The sequence below is a fragment of the Sparus aurata genome, chromosome 2 (genome assembly GCF_900880675.1).
Source record: "Sparus aurata chromosome 2, fSpaAur1.1, whole genome shotgun sequence".
In the NCBI taxonomy this organism is placed as follows: Eukaryota; Metazoa; Chordata; class Actinopteri; order Spariformes; family Sparidae; genus Sparus; species Sparus aurata.
This window is the reverse complement of record NC_044188.1, coordinates 30357512-30379831: the sequence shown is the minus strand read 5'-3', so window position 1 is coordinate 30379831 and position 22320 is coordinate 30357512. Positions and strand designations below refer to the sequence as shown.

At 40.5% G+C, this 22320-nt stretch overlaps 1 protein-coding gene across 4 annotated transcripts in view; it reads left to right on the top strand.

Annotated features, from left to right (window-relative positions):
* Positions 1-2921: 2921 nt before the first annotated feature.
* Positions 2922-22320, top strand: part of usp2a (ubiquitin specific peptidase 2a) — a 94004-nt gene continuing 74605 nt past the window's right edge. For 2 of the 4 annotated variants that reach the window (XM_030393047.1, XM_030393024.1), the window contains exons 1-2: positions 2922-3188; positions 6775-6896. The gene's annotated coding sequence lies outside the window, so the exon portion shown is untranslated. Of the gene's footprint in view, positions 3189-6308; positions 6399-6774; positions 6897-22320 lie in introns of those variants that run through there. The other 2 variants (XM_030393033.1, XM_030393040.1) reach the window with 2 other exon arrangements.

Here is a 22320-nt window from a genome sequence, read left to right as displayed (position 1 = left end):
AAAGGATAAATTCCTCCAAAAACAAAAATTCAGTCATTATCTACTCACCCCCATGGCAGTGGAAGGTTGGGGGAAATGTCTTAGTCCACAAACATTTCTGGAGTTTCACAGTAATAAAATGTAAGTTTTCATTCAAAATCTGCACTATAACTGCAAAGCTAAAAGTGTTGGCGCACAACCCATTTGAAGTTGGTGTAAATGTGTAAATATTTCCAATTCAATTCAGTTTCATTTTAATTTTCTTTTCCTATTTTCTTAGCTTTTTTTTTTTTTACATTCAAGTCCCCAGCTACTTCTGATGTTTCGTAGAATGCTGCTGCGCTGTGTGAAGCACCAGAAATGTTTTGTGGTCTACAAAACTTCACTTTCACTCGACTTTCCATCAGCAATGTGAGAGAGAAGTGGGCAGAGGAATCACTGAACTTTGATTTTTGGTTGAACTTATCCTTCAATTCCTGCTCTACTCCTGGGAACCAGTGCAGTCAGATCTTATTGTAAGAAGCAAATGAGAAGCCAGAGTTGAGTTGAAATGCTGCATAATCACTCAGAAAAGTGATAAGCTGATTTCAGATTTGTTTTCAGGAGATGAACCACTTCTTTGTTAGATTAGAGCGTGCCTGCTTAAATGGAGATAATTCATGCATTGAAAAGCTCAATATTTCCTTTGCTTAATGAAATACTTAGCACATAAGACATCTGGCAGCTTCAGTACAGCACATACTGTTTGAATGGAACCCTGTAAAACTAAATACACACTTGCTACTCTCGAAGAATACATTTCTCTTTGATTACAGTGTTATAGATTTTGGTTGGACCAAATGTGCAGGTTTCATCCTCGCTTAGACTAATGCACCAGTATTTTACGCTGATCAACTCACCCATCTATATATAACAAGGGACTGTTCGTAATCTTTGGCAAATACAAACATAATAATTTTTATTTGGCACCTATGTGAAGTATTAAATGGAACAGATTGAGTCTTCTCTCATGTATAAGTATAAGTAGAGAAGATCCATCACTGAATGGTAATAAATGGCAGTCTCCCTCAGTGTGTGACACTTTGTTTCATTCACAGCAACAGCTTCATGGGTCTGGATGTGTTCCGTGGTAGAGACAGTTATAATGTAGTATGATTTTATGACTCACTCTCTTTGATGACGATGCTTCCACTCCCCAGCACAAGTGACTACTTGGACAAAGAAACAATCTTAGACATTCTAACATACTCAAGTTCATTATAAGAATTAGTTTGTTAAACACAGTAACATCGATGCATATAAACTCATAGAAAGAACATGACAAAATAATATAAAATTGTTTATTCAAAAGCATTCTTTCATTGTTCTTGAATTATTGGACATTCAGAACATCACAGACAATTCAATCAGATCTTATTGTAAGAAGAAAATGAGAAGCCAGAGTTGAGTTGAAATGCTGCGTAATCACTCAGAAATGTGATAAACTGATTTCAGATTTGTTTTCAGGAGATGAACCACTTCTTTGTTAGATTAGAGTGTGCCTGCTCAAATGGAGATAATTCATGCATTGAAAAGCTTGATATTTCCTTTGCTTAGTGAAATACTCAACACATAAGACATCTGGCAGCTTTAGTACAGCACATTTTATTTGAATAGAACCCTGTGAAACTACTGTAAATACACACTTGCTACTATCGAAGACTAAATTTCTCTTTGATTACAGTGGTGTAGATTTTGGTTGGACTAAATGTGCAGGTTTCATCCCCGCTTAGACTAATGCACCAGTATTTAAGAAGATCGCCTTACCCATCTCTGTTTATATAAACATGTGAAGCTCTATTTACATCTTCTAGAAATATATTTTTGTAACAGATTTTAGCAGCAGCATAGTGCATGTGTATAACAAACATAAGGGCACTCTGATGATGTTGATGGACCTGGGCAGATTATAAAACAACATGCCACTGAGCAACAGAAATGTAAAGCCCCCCTAACCCCTCCCACAAGACCACACCCAGATTGATAGAGTCACACAGTGTCTTTGCTGTTGTTTTATGGTAGTTTTATATTTACTCACAGTCATTTTCAGTGTCCTTAGTTTCGTGCCCCTGTAGGCTTTGTCTGATCCTTTGTGGTTAAAGAGCAGTTTTGTGGCTCTGTAGTCATTTTGTATCTCTTTGCACTCGTCTGATTGACTTTAGCAAAGAAATGTTAACTTCAGTTCGAACAGAGGCATCCTGACACCTTGGGCCGAGCTGAGCCTGTGCCAGTGGACCCATTCCGTTACCCATTTGTGATGGTGACAAATAGTCAAAAATTATCTACTGTATGAGCTAGGAGGCACTGATTTCATATTCACAATTCATCAGTATTTATTTACCTAGGACTAGTTAAATCCATGTATTAATTCAGTTCTCATTACTACTAAAAAGGAAAACAAAAATACTTTGCTATGAAAAAAACGAGGGAAAAAAATCACAAAACATTCAAAACTGATCATCTGTATTTTTACACAGCAGATATCAATATCACAGTATGTGCTGACAGTTAAAGGTTGCATTCAAAGTCCAGAAAAAGATTATTGTTTAAAAAAAACTGCACTATCGAAGTGTCTGAATTCTTCCCAGGGGATTGTTAAATTCAAATGGTGCTGCATAGAAACATAAAAATAAAATAAACTAGAAAATAAAAACGTGCAATAACTGGGTGGAATAGGCATTATTTACCACCTGGATAGTATTGCTGGCGGTACTTAGACCTAAGACCACAAAGCTCGAGGAATGAATACAAGTGGCCATCTTTCCCATATACAAGAACAACGCATTTTTTCAATGAAAGAAGTCTATGATGTTTACGCTCATCACCATAGCGACGGTGTAGAAGGCGGTTCGAGTGACGCTCACAGAGAGGTAAGAACCAATCATAAACCAGCTCCGTTACCGGACTGACGTCACCGTTAAAGCGAAAAGGACCGTTACTTGGTTGCCGAACTCCAACTGTAAAGGGATAGAAGATATGGCTGAATACCAGCACAGTCTTGATTAAAGCTCATGGCGGCGTAGTCCTCTGTCCAACATTACCGCTCCGCTCATCCTCTAAACTAAGCAACTCCCGTCATGGTCTAAACAGCGGCACGAACGGGCCATAAAGTTACTTTTTTGGGGGACGTTTCGCTGCCCGTTCGGATCGGGATGATCTCCAACTGTGAGGTGAGTGACTGCAATTAACTAGCTACCGTACACCACCATAACCCTGGTAGATAACTGCTCTCCTATCCACAGAAGCACAGGATAAACTCTTGTCGAACTCTGGAAATGTTAACGTTATGTTGCCTTGCTAGTCGGGAATGGATGTATTTCTCACCAACCACCATTGAAAACATGTTAGAAGTCACAATGAATCACTAAAATATTCGGTGTTGCAGCTCCTTCTTCGTACTGTCATGTCGTTAGACAGGTATATAAACTGGCCTACGCGGTAATCTGGGCGAAGAAATAACAGATGAAATGACTAAAAGTTCAGCTTTAGTCGAATCAAGTCTTGCTTGTTCTATTTTTTAAAAAGCTGTGTCCTTGGGGAGGAGTGGGCTCCTTAATGTAATGGTCCTAGTTTTGTTATTACCGTGAAGTATGTACATGTACATGTTTGCCTATGAGCAGTGCCACAACTGACTCAGAGCGTGGTGTCTCTGAGCACACTGGCGTAACATTGCTGCTGTCCTGGCTGCACCGACACTGAGTGCTGAGTTAGCTAACTAGTTAGCCAGGGAACTATCCAACGCATGGCGTTACCCAGGTTACATTGACAAAATAATCATTAACACGCGTTGTATTAAATCTACACGTCTCTGTCTCCCGATCCAAAGGACTTGGGGGCGGTAAGTGCTCGCTGTTTCAGTCTCCTCTCCGCCCCCTTTCCGGACAGCACTCTGTCAAAGCTGACCCGCGACCATTGCCGAGCAACGCTCCCAGGGTCTGAGCGGTTACCTAACGCTGTGTGGAATATCTTTATCCACATAAGATATTGTAATGTCGACAGCAGCGATATTCGCGCCTTATCAATGTAGTTACAATCGTGTGCTAACGGCCGCACTGCAGTGCATCAACTATGGCTTCTGTGCCAGTGCTACCCCTCACAGAGACCACAGTCCAGCACAGTAGGCTACTACGTCTGTCTTTTTCCACTGTCTTGCGCACATGCTCTGTACTACAAGATTATATTTGATAATTTGCTCGTAATGTACATTTCATTCACCAGTAGTGCATTAGGCAATATACACGTGGCCAGAATTATGGAATGCATGAAGTATATGTCATTAGCAGTTTTTAAGGTGTATAGTGAACAGTGCCAGTTTAGGAGTTATTTCCTGATTTCTTTGTACTGCTTTTGTAGTCACAATTGTAATTTGACAAGTGTGAGCTCACGTTGTCGAAACGCGATTAACGCTTAGCCTTTGTCATTGTCGCATTAAACAATTAAACGCCGTTCCTGTCAACGGACCAGAATATCAGCTTGTCACATTATCCGCTTGGTATGGAGGACCACAACTACACATGTATGTCTGCATCTTTTTATTTATTCTCTCTCTTCATCAGGCTAAATGTATGAATGAATGATATAAATAAATATTCTAAAAAAAGACAGGTTTTCATGCAAAAGTCTCTATCATGGTGTTAACATGTTGACTGCTGACAACAGGTGTCTGTATTGCAAGGGTTATTAACAGTTAGAATTACATATGAAAAAACATTTTTCAGTTTTCAAATGCTCTACTTACTAAATTTTTTAGAAAAGTGTTCCTGGTGGCCATTGGCATTATGGGCAGCATGGCTTTTTAGGACTAGCCAATTATGCCAACCATCAAGCAACTGGCATGTTTGTGCTATTGTCAGAGCAAAAAATAACTTTGGCTACTTCAAATTTGTCTTAATCCCACAGTATGACAGATTTACATGATCTGTACATAACTTCTTAATGTGTTCAACCAGTTCGGAGGTTCAAACTCTATCCGGTCCCATTTATCATTTTGTTAGGAAAAATACACATTATTACTGCTTCCTTGATAAATGACCTTTAATCGATTCAGTATGGCCTTCACAAATACGCACACACAAGAACTTTATGAGAGCAAAATTAGATCTGCTGGCTCTATGACCTCAGTGTTTATAAATAAATGCATGTATTCACACAAGAGGCCTAGTAACTCATGTTATTGAAATCCTTGCCCACTGTAACACTGCACAGTATGTGATGCTTTGACTATATTTGGCAAATCTTTCATTTCGTTGTGACGTGGCTCATGTGGTTTCCTTACAGTTTGATATTATGATCTGTAGTACTATGCTACCTTGCTCTTTACTTACCGTTGTTTTTGTTTCACTTTATTGCACATACCAGTGGATAATCCATTAAAAAGATGAATTATTTATTTATTTAGCCTGTAAAGACAGAATGAATAAACTCAAAAGAAACAATATTAAATGTATGTAGTTTATTTTAGAGAAAATAGATTAAAAAAAAAAATCTAAATATCAGAGGCGTTTGACAGTGGTGAACAATGCTCTTTATTTTGCCATTTTGTTTCATTTTTTTTATCTTAGATTGACCGCTGCAGCTAGCACGCTTCAGAAGCGGCTCTCGACCTCTTGTGTTCACTTTTTATTGTACAAGTCAGATGACAGGTTAAGTTGACAATCTGGTGCACCGAATCACCTTGTACGCCTTTGTTTAATCTGACGAAGACAACATCAGCTACTGAAGAGTGAGCTTACATGCGTCAAAATACAATTAAATTAATGCTAATTAGGAAATAACTCCTTAAGAAGCATTTTTTATATACAATGAAACATTGAACCTATGCAAATTAATGATACTTGATGCACGGACTGGTCCAAGACATATAAAGCTGAGATACAATTAGCATCATTAGCATCAAAATTGATGACGGATTTCACTTTTATATGTGAAATGTCAGGGTAACCCCCAGCCAACAAATCACTAAGTAGGGCAGTCTGGGGTGTACACTATATCTATGCCATTTGCTATGCAGTGGCACTATCATTGGAGGAGCTCTGGATGAATCATGATCCAGTGAAGCTTGCCACTCTCACTTCAGATTTTAGTTTCTGTGAAAGCCACCAATCCGCTGACTGAAGGAGTGTGGTGGACTTGATGCACACCCTGCTCGACTTATATAAAGCCTAAATGCTAGTCCTTTAAGAGCAAATTGGAACGCTGCTTAGGGTTGAGCGACCCGCAGAGGTCATAGGCATCTGCTATATTTACCGGCCCTGTAACTTGATCTGTGGCATTCTGGATGGCTGTGCACATGCTATCCTCTCACACTCTGGGGCCACAGCCTCCCAAGTAGCACCTCATTGCTTTACTGTCTATTCGCCTGGCCGCTCAGAACAACAAGGGTGAGCCTCTTACAAACCAACTTAACCGCCACTCTTCCTCCCTTTTTCTCCTTTTAGGTACCTGTTTGTCAGTTGAATGCCTAGCTTTACCTGAGCTTTATAATTGAGCAACTTTTCCAGAACTGAAAATACAAGCTGAAGGAAGCATCACCAGTCTTTAATGATTGGACATGAGATCCAGAGAACGTGTTGCCCGGTGGCCTCAGTTCATGCTGAGTGTATTAGCTGTAAAGTCAACAGTTTGCTGGGAGAGACAGCCCAAAACAGATCCCGGTGTTGTTGTGAACTGCTATGTTTGTCAATTTGTAGAGCTACAGCCAATATATTTCTTCCTCTCGTGTTATATGTAATGTAACATGTCTGTGTGTTTCCTCAGGAGTGATTAGTCTCACAGAGCCTGTGTGTATGTGTACACTGTGGGGTAGCAACAGTAGAATGAGCTGCCCCAGAGCCATCACAGTCTGTGGCGACTGACACACACCACTGCAAATACAGCAGGTAGGCAGCTAACTACTTCACACACACATACACACACACGCACACACACACGCTGACCCAGTTGACAGTGTAAGGTCTTAAGTATCCTCAAGTACATGGAGTTCATATCGCATTCCTGTTTGACGTCACTGATTGCACAGTTCTGATGTATTATGGCAGAGTTGACTCGTCCCTTTGTGAAAGAGAATTAGAAAAAGTTTCACAGTCAAGTTATGTGTTGTTTTATCAGCTTAGCAATGACTCACAGAAATTACTAAAGTGGAAAGGTGATACTGCGAGTCGGTTCTTTTACAGCAGGACTGCCATGTAGACCTACAGGCTGTGACATCAATAGGGTAATTTTGATTGCAGCGTATATACTGTTGAAAGGTTTTGATTATGCCTACACCCAGTAGGCGATTTGAGGGGGGATGAGGGGGATGCCATCCCCCTTGTTAGCAAAATTACCAAAAAATCACTCATCACTCTCCATCTGCTAGTTATGGAGGACCAAACCTGACATAAGTATAAATAAATAAATAAATGCATAAATGCATAAATAAATACATACATAAATAAATAAATACATAAATAAATGCTGAAATAAATGTATAAATAAATAAATGCTGAAATAAATACATGCATAAATAAATGAATAAATAAATAAATGCTGAAGTAAATGTATAAATAAATAAATAAAAGTATAAATAAAAGAATAAATGCTTTTTATTTATTTATACATTTCTGTTCACCTACATTTATTTATTTTTGTATTTCTGTTCACCTACATTTATTTATTTCTGTATTTCTGTATTTCTGTTCACCTACATATATTTATTTCTGTATTTCTGTGTCCATATGTAAATGAGGAGGTAGGAGGTCCTAACCTCAGTCAAGAGCATGATTGGTCAAATCGGAGAGCCAGACAAAAGCAAACGATTCCTGATCTCAAGCCTCACTCTCTGTAACGTTGTAAAACAGCTCCAGTTAGCTTAATGGCCTCGACCAGTGTGACAGGTTAACTGGCGTTCATTTTAACTTGCGAGGGTCCCAGATGTGCTGGTGGTGTGGTTTGAGAATCCTGTCTGGAGAGCCATGTCCGCTAACCAGGAAAAACATTGTGCTCATCGCTCCAAGTCATGTATACGTGTATTCGTTTTGACGTGGCTTGAACACTTCTATCCACACGGAGAAGCCGGGGCTGCGACTTGCAAACCACTGCTAGACGAGCGCTACAAAGCACAAATCGTCGAAAAGTGCATGTTGTCGGTCTCATATCTTTGTCGTGAATCTCTGTACTCTTAAACAACTCATGTGTGGAACAGTATTAAGCATTTGTTCACGCCGAGCGGCTCGAGAGTGGCGTGGACACCGCTGTTAGCAGTTAGCTGTTAGCTTTTAGCTGCTCGCTGTAGCGCTAAGAACGTAGCGTCCAGGTTAACTGTTGACACATGTTACCACCGAGAGTGAGATACATGTCTGGGCTTTCCTATGAACCATTGTCGCTACTGGTGTTTGTATCACAGGTTGATCTGGCCGTCTCACGATTTGCCACAGCTGATTGACCTCACACTGAGCTCGGGCTGGATGTCAACGTACTCTGCAGACTGTTTGACCAGCAGGCTGTATGACAGTGTACAGTTTTCACACTGACTTAGCTTCAGCTTAATAACGATGTATGTGGCTCGGAACGATGGCTTTAAGCGACCATTTGAACAGTGCGGAATGAAAAGTACCCGATGGTAACCGGTGTCACAAGGTAGCCTGGACGCTGCGCTACAGCGAGCAGCTAACAGCTAACATAAGAGCTAAAAGGGGTCTCCACTCCGCTCTCGAGCCGCTCGGCATGAACAAATGCCTCAGCCTGTTCCACCCATGAGTTATTTGAGAGTGCAGACATTTACGACAAAGATATGAGACCGACAACATGCACTTTTGGACGATTTGTGCTCTGTAGCGCTCGTCTAGAATACACATATACATGACTTGGAGGGATGAGCAGAATGTTTTTCCTGGTTAGCGGACATGGCTGAGGACCCCTCTCTCTCCAGACGGGATTCTCAAACCACACCACCAGCACACCTGGGACCCTCGCAAGTTAAAATGAACGCCAGTCAAATTCATAACTAAACCAGAGCTACATGAACAAATGTCAACAACTGCAGCTAACAGTTAGCTGAGCGGGCTTGCTGGTAGCCAGCAACATTCCTGTACAGTGTACAGGAATCAGCGCTGCTAGTAAGGCAGAAGTAGTAGACCCTCATCGAGCACACTCCTGTAACCAATCATGCTCTTGACTGAGGTTAAGACCTCCTACCTCCTCATTTACATATGGACACAGAAATACAGAAATAAATATATGTAGGTGAACAGAAATACAGACATACAGAAATAAATAAATGTAGGTGAACAGAAATACAGAAATAAATAAATGTAGGTGAACAGAAATGTATAAATAAATAAAAAGCATTTATTCTTTTATTTATACTTTTATTTATTTATTTATACATTTATTTCAGCATTTATTTATTTATTCATTTATTTATTTATACATTTATTTCAGCATTTATTTATTTATTCATTTATTTTTGCATGTATTTATTTATGCATTTATTTATTTATACATTTATTTATTTATTTCAGCATTTATTTATGTATTTATTTATTTATGTATGTATTTATTTATGCATTTATGCATTTATGCATTGATTTATTTATTTATACTTATGTCAGGTTTGGTCCTCCATACTAGTAGCAGATAGTGTGCTAAAATCACAAGTGGCCGCAATCAGCTCCGACGCACAGTGAAGTCAAGCCGGGCATGGCTGCTTTGCGATCCGGCTGCCCGGTTTATTTTTGACGAAAGCCGCAACAAGCTGCACAGAGCAGATCGCGCCAACAGGAAGTCAGAGACACGCAAACGGCATAGAGTATCCAGCCAGTTTTCAAAATAAAACACTCTGTGCAGACTCCCGACTGTATAAAAACGTAAAAATTACCAGATCAACAAAGTCTGGCAGGCAAAAGACTCCGCTTCTGAAACGTTCCCGTTATGATGCAGTGCGGAGGGCGGAATAAAACCTGTAGCAGACGCACATGTTTATTTTCAGTAATGTTTAATTTTTTTCAGAGATTAGTTTTTTCTGACAGTTTAATATTGATAGTAAGTTTGTTATTTATGTTCTAAAACTAAATGTTACTTTTTGTGAGTGTTTTTAGTGTGTCTGTTAAGAACATGGTTGGTAATTGTCATTTTTGTGCTGGTTTATAGTTTAACCATTAGTGAGGTAGCTGTTACATTTCTGAGCTCTTTTACCCCCCATCGAAACGCACCCTGCAGGAGTGACTTTCTCCATTCTGTTTTTGTAGTTTTTAAATGTAAGGTCTTCATATTGGACAATATATTCGCTGAGACCGATATATCTGTGATAATATTGGATAAATAGATATAATAAATAGATTAAATCGGCCTGAAAAAGGTGGCTTGCTCCCTCCAGGTTGGGGGAGAGTTCCTGCCTCAAGTGGAGGAGTTTAAGTATCTTGGGGTCTTGTTCACGAGTGAGGGAAGGATGGAGCGTGAGATTGACAGGCGGATCGGTGCAGCGGCCGCAGTAATGCGGTCGTTGTATCGGTCTGTCGTGGTGAAGAGAGAGCTGAGCCGAAAGGCGAAGCTCTCGATTTCCCAGTCAATCTACGTTCCTACCCTCACCTATGGCCATGAACTTTGGGTCATGACCGAAAGAATAAGATCCCAGATACAAGCGGCCGAAATGAGTTTCCTCCGCAGGGTGGCAGGGCGCTCCCTTGAGATAGGGTGAAGAGCTCTGTCACCCGGGAGGAGCTCGGAGTAGAGCCGCTGCTCCTCCACATCGAGAGGAGCCAGCTGAGGTGGCTCAGGCATCTGTTTCGGATGCCCCCGGGACGCCTCCCTCGGGAGGTGTTCCTGGCATGTCCCGCCGGGAGGAGACCCCGAGGAAGACCCAGGACACGCTGGTGTGACTATGTCACTCAGCTGGCCTGGGAACGCCTTGGGATCCTCCCGGAAGAGCTGGAGGCAGTGTCCGGGGAGAGGGAAGTCTGGGTGTCCCTGCTCAGGCAGCTGCCCCCGCGATCCGGCCCCGGATAAGCGGACGAAAATGGATGGATGGATGGATTAAATCGGCCAACAAATAAGTCAGTCAGGCCCTACACAATTGCACAATGTTCACTGAGTGTCCTTCAAGAAATGTAGATGGTAAAAAATTCCAAGCGTGAGAAACATGAGAAAACCCTGCCTGAATAAACTCAGTCCACTGCATACAATTTAAAGGTGTACTTACTCAATACTTTAATTCAGTTATAAAAAGACCATTGTAGTAGGTAGAGAAGGAATATAACTGGATAAAATGGAATTGTAGAATTAGAAATGTCATAGTAGGGTTAAGAGTGTGTACATAGGTGTGTCGGGGCAGGGTGATGCTCGCGTTGGGCCATCCCCCTTGTTAAAAATTAACAAATCACCCACTGCCTACACCATAACAAATAGTGTGAAAAGAACATTCAGTACATGCACACTGCATTACGAAACTGCCATGCAATGCATCTGTAATACTGCATAATGCAATGATGGTAACATATTGTAGACCTACAGGCTGTGACATCAATAGGGTGTATTTTGATTGCAGCGTATACTGTTGAAAGGTTTTGATTATACCTATACCATAACAAATAGTGTGAAAAGAACATTCAGCACATGCACACTGCATTACAAAACTGCCATGCAATGCATCTGTAATACTGCATAATGCAATGATGGTAACATATTCAGATTTTCAATGGAGACCAGTTTATCTAGTATACTTGAAAATTATAATCAAGAGCAAGCCAGAGAAAACAAATTTTTTTAAAGATATGCCCTGATTTGATGTCTCTTTGAGTCTATGGAAGGCTGGTTGAGAGTTGGGAAGGAACAGCAGCAAGAACACAGTCACCATTAGTTTTTTTAGCCTTGACCCTGAAACTGCCAGAAGTCCCTGCTCTGATGATCCAGAACTCCTCCCTCCTTTTAGATACATACCATGTTGTGTCAGAGGTCACATTTTGAAGTGAATCCTAAAAGTGAGCCAGTGGAGAAATGCTTAAACTAGTGTAATGAGTGATCTATGGTTAATTTTTGCTGGAAGTCTCAGGACCAGCTGGAGTTGACATATATGATTTTCTGAGGCAGGTAAAGATGCTATGCTAAAATCACTATTCCAATTTTTTTTTTAAATAAATAAATGTATTGGCTAGCGAGAGCAAATCTTGCCCTCTTGCCTTGGGCCCCATGTCAATTTAATATTTAGCGCTCTGGATTGATGGGAAAAAGTGTTTCTGCACTAAGAGAAAAAAAATGCTGAATGTGGGTTTTGTAAACATGAGCTAGGTAGCTTACTTAATGCTATATTAGCAGAGGTTTGACAACACAAGTTAGGATGCTATCAGTACAGCGATCACTAGCAACAATTAGTGTGCTGCTGATCAGCTCCCACAAATACTTTTTTGTCTGTATTATGAAAGCTTCTGGTCTTCCTGTATGTGAAAACAAGAGGCTTCGCATCTAATGAGCAGTAAAGTTTTCTGAATCACAATATGTTAACGTTAACTTCTAACATTATAATATCAAAAAACAATGCTTCCCTCGTCCTCTTCACAGGGCTTACCAGTGCCTAAGATCCAAGCACACCTCCAGTGAGTTTTTCTTCCTGTTAAAGTCGACGTTCTCTCTAAGACAGAGAATGGGGGTGTGGTTGCAAGTTACTAGAGATGGTGCAGATCGATCGGTAACTGATCGGATCGGGCCGATATGGTAAAAAAACGATCGATCGGGAAATCCGATAAAAGATTAAAATCACCGATCCGATCGCATTATACATATATTATACATGTGCTTGTGTTTGTTACATTCCGGATCCAAAGGGGGCGGTAGTGCGCCAAACCGCTGCCGCTTCAAAACAAAGAAGAAGTGTTGTGTTGTGGTCACACCGCCTGCATGCACTGCTAACATGTCAGTTATATGGAAGTTCTTTGAAATATGTGAGACAGATGTCACACACGCCAGCTGTAACGCATGCGAGCGTTTAGTGCCTCGTGGGGGAAACAAACCAAGTAGTTTTAATACTACCAATTTAATTCGGCACTTGAAGTCGTTTCACAGCAAAGAACATAACGATTTCCTGCAACTAACTAGCGAAAAGAAAAAGACAACGCCGACCCCACAGGCACTGCTGCAAACAACATTGGAGAGCACGCAGCCCTACAACCCTGGCGGTGAGAAGGCCATGGGAATCACAAGAAGGCTATATAGCTTATAAAGGCTCAATTTATATTTTATTTTTTTATACTATGTATGCAACAATACAGCCATTTAAATGGCTAATATCAATAAATGACTGAACTTTCAACCTTCAGCTCTTCTTGACTGCCTTCTAGAGGCCATTTTGGCATATTGTTTTCCACAGTGCCACTGCTGCTATGAAGGAATATTGAAGTTACTGTTATGCAATAAATAAAGGTAATCTAGTAGTATAAATAAATAATTACAAGGTTAACATAAATGAAAGACTATAGGCCTTTGCATGAGTGGATTAATTAATGGGGAAAAAAGAGTTAAATAATATAAATATTAATAATATTGTTCCACGTGATCGATCGGTTCTGATCGGTAATCGGATCGGTGAGGCTTTAGGTGATCGGTGATCGGTATCGGTCCCAAAAATCCTGATCGGAGCATCTCTACACGTTACCCATTACCATCACAACTAGAATTCTAGAAAGATCAACATCACTAGCATGGATAGCATTAGCATGGAAAAGCAAGAGCCTGAATATTAATAGGGATAGTGCTAGCTGACACTCGGACAGAAGTACTTCTTGGGTATTGAGGAGCTGCAGAGTTTATTCATGGTCAAACTGTAACCTTAACTTAACGTGTCTGCTAACCCTTGCTTCTGCTCCAGTCAGTAGCACTGGTCTGCTCTGAAAGCAACCATCAGAGCCATCTCTCCTTCTCTTGCTCGAACACTTACACACTACACACTGCCCTGTTTCTTAAGAGGAGCCATGCCCCTCTTATAAGCCAAGCTTGGAGGATGATGTAGGACTTCAGGATTAGTTGTAATTTAGAACATTTTAGAACCATCTTAAAATGTTTATTTTTTTAAACTTTGAGCACAAAATTAAGTTATTTTTAAAAAAATAATGTCATACAGTGTGGCTTATTGGAAAGAAATATGGAATATCACAAAATACACTGTACACGTCTTTAATTATTATTTAGCAAGAAAGGTATTAGTTTATGGTGTATTGGTATTGTTGGACTGCCATTTAGTTGATTGAATGTATAATAGTGCACAGTTACATAGTAAATATTGATGATAGGCTAAATTTGAGAGTGTGTCTCTCATAAGGTGTCTATGTCAATACAAATAATAAACATTTTTTACATTAAAGTTGCAGTCTGTTTGAGTCAATGTACTCAAGTAAAGTACTATTTTTCATAAACAGCTACTCGAGTAGAAGTAAAAATTATACTGTTATACACTATTATAAATAAAGTTTCTTGTAATGTTCTTGTTGTCTCCCATTTTACATTATGATTTGGCAAATAGATCTGCAAATCTTGTGTATAAAAGACTGTGTCTGTTATAGGGCTGCACGATTCTGGAAAAAATGTGAATCACGATTTTTTTGCTTAGAATTGAGATCACGATTCTCTGGCACGATTTTTTTCACAAAATGTTTATTGCACTGATGAACTTGAACAAAACAAAACAAAGAAAACATGATAGTATGGCAGATACTACTATGCCTCTGCCAAAGCAATGTTTTTTTGTTAATTTCAAGTTCTATCATTGGATGAGAAATTATTTTTACACAAATTAAAAAAGAAAAAATTAGTCTCCCAAGATGAGAGGGCATCCTCTAATACCTCATGTTGTACAGTGTTTATTGGGGCCGTATCTTAAGCTAGATGATATGTGATAGCTGCTGTGATCGGCTTTCTAAAACGGAGGCATAATTTTCTTCCTTTTCCAAAAGCCGCCTCAGAGGTAGAGGTAAACATGTGACGTGACGTGAAGCCCGACGTTGGGCTGTGAGCAGTTGACAACGAATTTGTCTTCAAAATAAGAGCTTTACATTACACCCCATTGGAGTTTAGAGCTGGGTTCTTAGCGGGGGGCTTTTGATTTGAAAGTAGCGACCGTTCCTAGATTGTGGCTACAACAACAAGCTAACACAACCATACATCTAGAGATCCAGGAGACGCTAGCATCTCCTGATCTCAGCGGCTGTCCAGTTGCTCATCTAGCAGGCGAGGCGGAAATAAGTGGACCCTCCGAGGCGGGAAATCGGCGGACCAAAACAGACCCCCAGTTTGCCGCCCTCTGTCTAAAACCACGGACCTAGCCGCCAAAAGGACGGGCAGATTGGCGGCTTGCTGCCCTGTCTAAAAACGGCTTCTCACTCACTCCTTCCATACACTTAACTGCAGGCGGGCTTCCGCCACTGAATCACGTGTTGTAAAGACGCTTTACCACAGGTTGAGGGAGGAGGCAGCGGCAGTGCTGCGTTTGGGGGCGCCCCCAAAAAATCCGGGAGGCAAACTAGGAGCATTTGTTTGTGATTCAGCTCGAGATATAAAATGCTTCAGAATCGCCGTGTGTAGATATGAGATCACGTGTATGTGTGAATCGAGATCGCGATTTTTTAACGATTTTTTGTGCAGCCCTAGTCTGTTATGTCAAAACATGAAACAGTAAGTTCAGTCATTTCAGTACAGATTTCTCAGTTTCCATCACAATCAGGCGTAAGCACCCAATCACATGAAGACAATAAGCATACAGGTGTGGTTAAATTATTTATTTATCTTAATTGGTAGATAATGCTGTAACCTTCAATGTTTCATAATTTTATATTAAATTCAGCTGTGTTCACTTCTTTACTTAGACGTGAAGAAGACCACCTGTGGTTAAACTAGTCATGTCCACATTCATTGGCATAATTTGGTCTCTTTTCAGTCTCTTTTCTTCAGGTTACACCAGTAAGTATGACTAGTTAAATAAATGGCACCAGGTGCTCATGCACCATTGACCTCAATATTTACATTAGGGCAGAAAGCAGGAACAGCAGCAGTATGTGTGTGTATATATTATCAAGCTTATTTCCACAACAGACACATTGACAGCTCTCTGTCAGCAGGGAGTCCTCTGCTTTTCTACCGACTTAATACAACTGCAGCCTGCTGCACTGTGCGCTGTTAATTCAACCCGAAATATTAGCAGTTAGCTCGATTTGAAAGCCATCCTCCTGCTGCATAAAACAACAAGTAGCCCCGTTAGTAGTGCCATTGTTTCCTAATGTAACAGAGTAAGAGTTTCATGCTGCATTAAAAACTACTCCAAAAAGTACAATATACCCCAAAAAGTTACTCAAGTATGTGTAAAGTAGTAAATTAAACTCGTTACATCTTAGCTCTGCTTACGTCTTGTGTTCCGTTTTTATTGAGAGACCCCTGGTGGCAGAAATGACATCAAAGGGCTAATGACAAAAAATTATTTATTAAGTCTGGTCTGACAGATATGATTTACACTTCTCACATACTGTATAGTTCCAGGTATCCTAGCCCTACTTCTAAGCATAAATTATGACATCAATAAGTGTAGTCTCTCCACTGATTCCTGTCAGTGGAAGCCAGATTGGATTATTTTTTAGTATAGTATTACAGGGAGGTTCCAGTTATGGCGCGGTGCTGAGCAGACGTGTGTCCGAGCTCCTCCCCAAAGTTTTGAATTTTGGACAACCAAACAACCACAAATAATCCTGTACAGCCATTTTTTTTTCTTTTTTTCTTCCAAGCTGAAGCGAGCTGTTGCACGAATGGCACCGAAACCGGTAAAACAGGCACAAAAATCTGCGAAACCTGACCCTACACCTGATCTTGCCCAGCAAGCTAGTGGCATTGCTATGGCTAGCGGAGAAACAACAGGTGCCAGCTTGATTACCAACACAGACTAAATCCTCACCGCTATTCAAGCAATGAAGGAAGACTTCATGTCGAGATTTGACGGACTGCTGAATGCGATACAGGGAGTGAAAAGTGAACTGAAATCAGTCATAGTGCGTGTTACAGAGGTTGAAGACAGAATCAGCTCCAACGATGATGACATTGCATCGCTGCAAACCCAAAATGCTGCTCTACACTGGAAGACATAATTCTAAAACATCTTGAATATAGGGGGCAGGTGACCATATTATATAATCTACTCGTCAGCAAGTGCAAAGAATCTTCAAACAATAACCTACAGGCCTGGAGGATAGATTTAACAGAGAATATAACGGAAGAGGAATGGACACAGGCTTGCTCCTTAGTCCAAACCCAAAGTGTAAACACACACTCCAAATTGCTGCAATACAAGTGGTTAAGTAGACAGTATATTACTCCGGCTAGATTACACCACTTTAATCCCAGTATTCCTGATTCATGTATTAAATGTAATCATCAGAAGGGGTCACTGATCCATTGTATGTGGGAATGCCCTCAGATTGTTGTTTTTTGGGGAAAGGTTTTAGATCTAATCAGTCACATTATTGGTAAAGAGGTACCCTGTAGCCCTAAAATATGCATTCTAAATATTTACCCAGATGATTTTGTTATTTCAAACAATGTAAGGTCGCTGCTAAATATTTGTTTGCTTGAAGCCAAAAGGTGTATTGCCCGCTCATGGAAGAATCAATCGATCGGTGGAATTTCTCAATGGTTGAAGGGAATGTCCTTGAACGTTGCTCTTGAAAAGATAAGTTATTTCGCTAAAAACAAACTGGATAAGTTTTGGGAAATTTGGCATATCTTTTTACAATTATTTGGAACCGAATGAGATACAAATTGATGCTTGGACTAACAAACTGAATTGAGTGCAGATGGCTGTTTTTGTTTGTTTTTCTTCCACTCTCTTTTCCATTTATTTTATATTTGCTTGTGTGTGTATGTATGTATATGTATATATAGATATGTTTCTACCTTGTTTGCTTATGCATTTGCCTTGTATTAAAATACAATAAAGAGATGTTAAAAAAAAAAAGTATAGTATTACAGAATATTTAGAATTTGTACTGGAGTATTTATAAAATTTCATCAACATTTTTTGTTAGATAAAGTCTTTAAAATCTAAAGTTAATAACATCATCAGTGATCCGTATGTGAGCTATAGTGCTGCTGTGGTTGAGTCTTTGTGAATAGATAGGAAGCATGTGTGTTGAAAAGTGACATTTTTCGATCATTTCCATCTCAGTGGAATGGCAGAGATTGATAGGTGTTTCAGATAATCACAGTATCTAATTTACCAAATGATTAGGTGACAATGAATAAAGAATTATGCCAGTCAGCTGCAGAGTCTAGAACATCACTGTAGCCTAGACTCAGTCCTCTCTGAGGTTACTACTGCTGCTCTATGGCCTTTCCTGTGAGTTGTCAACAGATGGTGGTTATGACAAATGCTAATTTTCTGCCCCTCTCCAGGTTTTCATATTGTAGAAACTTGGATGTGTAGTGAAATATGCTGTTGAGGGTAGTTCTTAAGGGAATTGTATCTTGTATTGAATCTGAATTTATTCATGTAGCAGAAAATAGAGTTGAAACATGAAGAGTCTTTTTGAGGGTTTGTAATTGCATCTTATCAGTAGCTAGGGAAGGCTGGAGAAGGTCCAACTATGGCTTGTGAGAATGACCACGTAGTCAAGCCTAGTTTTAATACAAAACAGCCTGGCAACTAGTTGTGACAGGCAGAAAGGGAGGGCAGAGGCGTCAGTGTGGCCTCACAGACATCAGCAGTCTCTTATCTGCTCACATTTCAGGGTATTTATAGCTGCCTGTAAGACCAGGCCAAACCCAGCACAGCTCAGAGATCTCCTAATCGCCCCATGTTGATTTCTGACATTATTACCTTTAAGAACAAAACTATGTCTATAAAACCGGTAAAACCAACGAAGAAAAGGAGGAGCATTTAACGCTGTTGGCTTGACTGGAACTTCTTCTGCAAAGAAGCCAATTCTACGTTCCTGCAGTAGCGGAGGCTGCATTGTCAGATGCACATAATGTTCCAATAAAATTTGGAAAGTCTAGAAGAGCCGCTCAATTTTTTTTTTTTTCACCATTCAAGATAGCTGGGCGCTAAACCGGAAGTTAGCCAACTTGATCCCTGGCTTTGGTCACGTTTATTTTTGCCAAGTGAGGGGCTGTTAGATCTGTCCATATCGAGTAAAAATGTACAAGGCTTGAGGTGGAAAGAGGCACACTCATGTTAATAGCAACTGTTCTGATAAATCCTGAGATCCTGTCAAAACATATGTATTTCAGAAGCTAGAATTTTAATTCTGTTCCTTTTGGAGAGTTTATAACTACAGCTTTTAGTTACCCTGATTAAATGTGCCACAATATTTGTTACAGTGACTTCTTTAGAAATAACTGAAAGAGCATATTCAGTTGAATCCGCATAGAGGGAGAAGTGAGCTGGTGGTCTGGCTCATCAACGTCCCCTGAACCATGATGAGTTTGCCCTGGAAGGAAGTAACAGCCACAGCAGATGCAGAGTTTTTCTCAAAATCTTCTTTGTCTTTCCAAGTCTCATATGGCCCAGCTGCATGGGTTCCTCAGGAGAGGAGAGAGATGGCGCTCTGGTAGGAGAATCAAAAGGTGGAGAGTGTTGAGGATTTTTGGGCTGGGGGGCTCCTTTACAAGCCTTCTCTGTGCGTCTCTCTGGCAGTCTAACATTGAGGGGGATGGCTAATGCTTAGGAGACTCAAGAAAAGTGGACAGCGGTGCTCAGGGGTAGAGCAAGTGTCTTGTTATTGGAAAGTTGCTTGTTTGATTCCCCTGGTCTGCATGTCAAAGTGTCCTTGGGCAAGATAATGTACACCAAACTGCTCCTGATGTGCTGGTCGGCACCTTGCACGGCAGCCACCGTCATCAGTGTATGAATGTATATGAATTACTGCAAGTTGCTTTGGACAAAAGCGTCTGCTAAATGCTCTAAATGACAATGTAAATGCAGTTGTCTCATCCCTAGAACATAGCTTATCTTACTGCTAACAGTAAACCCCTGAATGAACACCCCCTGCAGTGACATATCATCGCTCTCAGAAAGTCAATAACGTGATTAGCTACCAAATGGATTCCTTTGTCGGAGTGAGAGAAGCCACTTAGCTGTTTCTTTACCCTGTACTGGGTGGTAATAGATCTTTAGCAGCTCAGCAATAGCAGATAAGATTGTCACATTCAGTGTGGTCATGGCCACTGCCCACTGGGATGCTTTATCAATGAATAAACTCATAGGTGTTAGGCTGCTGATCCAAAAAATAGCAAACATCAACATTTACCTAACTCTCCTGACTACCTGGCAGTGATGGGGATAAATGGTTAACGGAGAGACTGTGGGAAGCCACTGAAGCAGTAATGGATGATTAGGCAGGTGGTGAAGAGCTGGGACTAGGGGATATGGAGGATAGTAGTGTGGTCACCTGATCCAAGCTGCCACCAAGCTGAGACACAGTGGTGTAGTAAGTCCTTGTAGAAAGGTAGTTGCCGGTTTGAGTGGTCTCTCTGGGTTACAGGGACGTAGCAGGCAGCACAGGTGAGCTGGTGGGGAAATTGATAATTCCGGAAAAAGCTGAACTTCAGGCAAGCACAAACAGCGTCAAACATAGACATCCATAAAGCACACTGGAGATCAAAAACGAGAACAAAAAAACACAAGATAAGTCACAAGAAAGAATGCTGGAGAGTCACCAGTAAAGATTGAACAATCTGCCACCATAGTTAAGTGGAGACTGGGTTATGTAGTAGCTGGTGATGAGTTTGATGAAACTCAGGTGAGTCTTTCTGCAACAGCAGCAAACCACGCCCACAAGCAAACATGCAGTGAAGTAGCAGGTGAGTGAAAAGGGGAAACAGGTAGGATAAAAATAAGGAAACAAAATCAAACACAAAACAAGGCTGACACTTGGTTACTAACCAAGTAACCAAGTAGATGGTGCGCCATCTGTTGCCAGGCTGTCAGCGCGAGCCCAGTCCATGCCGACCCAGTCCAGCACTCCGATGAGAGAGCTGAAAATATAATTAGTTGTTGCAGTGTTGATCAATATGGATGAATATGGTCAGCTGAGCAACATGCGTAATGTCCGTGCTCTCATCAGTTGCAACCGAAAATGCAACAAATTACTTACCTTTGTCCATAAATCTCTGGTCCACATCTCCAGCAATCTCTGAAATCCTCTCTGCCACAGTGTTTCTTGTCAGGCTGATGTATGCAAAAGCCTGCCACTTCTCGGAGTCAGGACACACAGTTTCTGCCGCCTGCATCATGCATTTCTTCACAAACTGAATATGGTTTTAAAGTGGATGCTACTTTGTTAGCAATAAGGTAGCTAGCTTTCGCAGCTGTGTCTCTCATTTCTTCACCATGAATAAAAATAGACTGCTGTTTCTACAAATCGGTCAGCAATTCTTCTCTGCTCTCAGTTGTCGCTGGTAGTCTGATATTGAAGTGGTCCATATTTCTAGGAAAACCCAACACTCTGTATCCACTTTTCTGCTTTTAGACAACGACATTTTACACCGCTGGCTGCTGCATGCAACATTCAAGTAGCTTGATGTGTTTTTAAGTCTGTTCAAGGATAAGGTGTTTTCAACACTCCTAGAACAACAGCCATGCTGGGATGTATTTCTAAATCTTACCAGGTAGTATTACGTTCTAGCTCACTTCAGTCCATAGCAGCTCCTTATTTTTCCTGTCTTGGTACAAGTAGATGTGGGTTTTCAGCAAACGGCCATGATTACTGATTATTATCCTCTCCTCCATTGTTGTTCATTAATGTCCGGACATCAGCAGCATGAATGTCATGATGTCTGTGTAAACGTCAACACTGATAGGCTTTTGTGACACGTTATTCGAACTGTCTGGACATTAGCAACTCATTTGCGAATTGGTGTGAACTATCTGATGTTTCCGCTGTACTTTAGCTTCTACCCAACCGTGACATTTATGTCTAACTGCTAGCTCTGTGTAAACTTAAGCCGTCATTGTCTGTGACGAATAGACAACTTAGGTATCCAACCTAACATTAGTGAAAGTGTTGTTATTAATGGGATATGAAAGCATCACAAATGCATTTTAAAGGAGATGTTTACACTTTGAATCAAATTGATGAATAAAGACAAAGAAATTCTACATAAGCTAGTGCATGATGCAGGGGTTTTCTACCGAGAAGTTATTATAAACAAACATTTTGATTTTTGCAAGTGCATCTTTATAATCCAAAGAAAGAAACGTCACCAGTTGCTCATCTGTGAGCTTTGGTAATGCTGGTAACTGACTGTGTTCCACTAAATTGTTGGTATAACCTAAAGGTTTCGTGAAATCTGCTCAGTAAA